This window comes from Bidens hawaiensis, unplaced genomic scaffold (assembly GCF_021521415.1).
Source record: "Bidens hawaiensis isolate Kalapana, Puna unplaced genomic scaffold, B.hawaiensis_p1.1 tig00014601_1, whole genome shotgun sequence".
In the NCBI taxonomy this organism is placed as follows: Eukaryota; Viridiplantae; Streptophyta; class Magnoliopsida; order Asterales; family Asteraceae; genus Bidens; species Bidens hawaiensis.
This window is the reverse complement of record NW_027492273.1, coordinates 209,191-211,392: the sequence shown is the minus strand read 5'-3', so window position 1 is coordinate 211,392 and position 2,202 is coordinate 209,191.

Below are 2,202 nucleotides of genomic sequence, written 5' to 3'. Positions count from 1 at the left end.
GAAACTAACCCTTCCTCCTTGAACAGATTTCCAGTCACGTAACAATTTCTTGTTACCAGTCATGTGCCGGGAACAGCCACTGTCAACAACCCACATATTGTTTACAGCCCTGTTTGACTGTTCCTGCATAATTAAAGAAATAGATTAAAATCTGGGGACCCAAGACCTACTGGTCTTGGGTCGATTAAATCTGTTGTCCGGCATCCAGTACTTTGGTTGCCCAAAGCCAGTTTGAGGATGGTTTTTTTAAGTTCTGAACGGAAACCTTCTAGAGGATTGGCTATGAGGCCATCCAAACCTTCGTGAATTAGCTGAATTATAATTGTTGGTTTGGTAGTTTACTGGGAAAAAACGAGACTGATTTCTTTGAAATCTTGGATTAGTCCAATGACTGAAATTTGGTGTGTTCACATTCTTACCAGCATCATAATTAGTATTCATTTTATTCTCAGTTTTCGGAGGCCTTATACCTCTAAATTTTCTTTGTTTTAGAGGACAATCAGCAACAAGGTGTCCTACTTTATTGCATCTGAAACAACTTCTGTTTTGAACTTTCGTCTCAACAATTGTTGCAGATGTCGAGGTTGCGTTACTACCCGTTTGTCTAACATACGGTGGGACGAACAGATTTAGGGAAGATTGCTTTTCATCGGGCTTATATTCCTCCCCACGTTTTAGTAACACAACCTCTTCTTTTATCTCACCCAATTCGGATGACTTGTCCGAATTTGATGAGACAGAGCTAGGGACTGAAATCGCAACATTAGAACTTGACTTACTCATTTTGCTCTTATTAACTTCAGTTTCTTTAGTAGAAACTTTGATTGGAACTGAGTGACTAATCTCAACATTCGCAGATTGCTGATCACTAGGATCATAAGTATAGTTATTGTTGTATGGTGGTGGAACTTTAGAGAATCCAATTCCCCTTTTGTTAACCGGGGAACGTTGAACACTGATTATGTGATCTAACATATTAGAAGAATTTCTAAATTGTTCAATTTTTCTATTCAGTTCCACCACTTTTACCTGGTAATTAGCTATCTGTTTATCTCTTTCAGCAATTAGTTTGGTCTTTTCTTCTAAAACTTCATAACTGAGATCAATTACTTGTATTTTTTCAGCTAGAGTGGCTTTATGACTTCTGATACCCTTTTCACAAGCTTTTATTTTTACCGAGTAACTGTTTTCTCTAGTTTTAGTATAGTGATGATCTTCTTTTAAGGTTTTAAATTATATGTCCAAACTAACAAACTGATCAGTTAATGTTTTCAATTATTCAGACAGGTTTTCACATTGTTCACAATGAAGTTCAGAACTTACCTCAGAGAGCTGATCGTTCACTTCTGCCATGTATGCTTGATCTTCTCCCGTCTCCCTCTCACTTCCTCCAGTTTCAATGTTTACCAGATTTGCCTGTTCGAACATCTCCTCAACTTTTATATTCCAGTTGTATCGACCGTTCTGTTGAGATACCATTGCCTTATTTTCACTATCACCCCCATTCTGTTGTGCAGGCCTGGTCTGACTTCGTTCGACTCTCTCATTTGTACATTCCTTAGCAAAGTGACCATTTTGTTGACAGTTGTAACATCGAACCTTTGATTTATCATCCCCTGGTCTTTCTCCAACGAACTTTCTACCCGTTTTCTTCATGAATCTTTTTACCCTTCTTACTATCATAGTCATCTGCCACTGCAGGTCCATCTCTTCCAAATCATCAGCATCGATCTGATCATAGTCTTCATCCAAAGTTGCAGGGTCGACTATTTTACCTTTGATGTAGTTCTCATAAGATGCAGAAGGATGCATAGAGAGCAAACTGCTGTTCAGCTGATTTAACACTCATGGGCATCTGTGAGTAATTATAGCTTGGAACATTTGATGAGAAATTTCCAGTTTTGGCTTGAGGTTTTGAAGGATTACTACCTCTAGCTACGAGACATATGTCACCATCCATATTGAGAATCACATGACCATCTTGAGTTGAGTTTGATCCTCCCTTTGAGTAGTAGGCAGTGGATTCTGATTTTGAACTTGAGCTTGGAGTGACTTTCGCACCATACATTCCCGGATCCTAAACCTGATCAGTTGGTGTCTCCTTTCGAACCATGTTAGGTTCAAAATTTCGTAACTTATTGACCACTGTTTCCAAATCAATCTTGGCAAAGTCTTTATCTTCTCTCATCAGAACAGTGTACA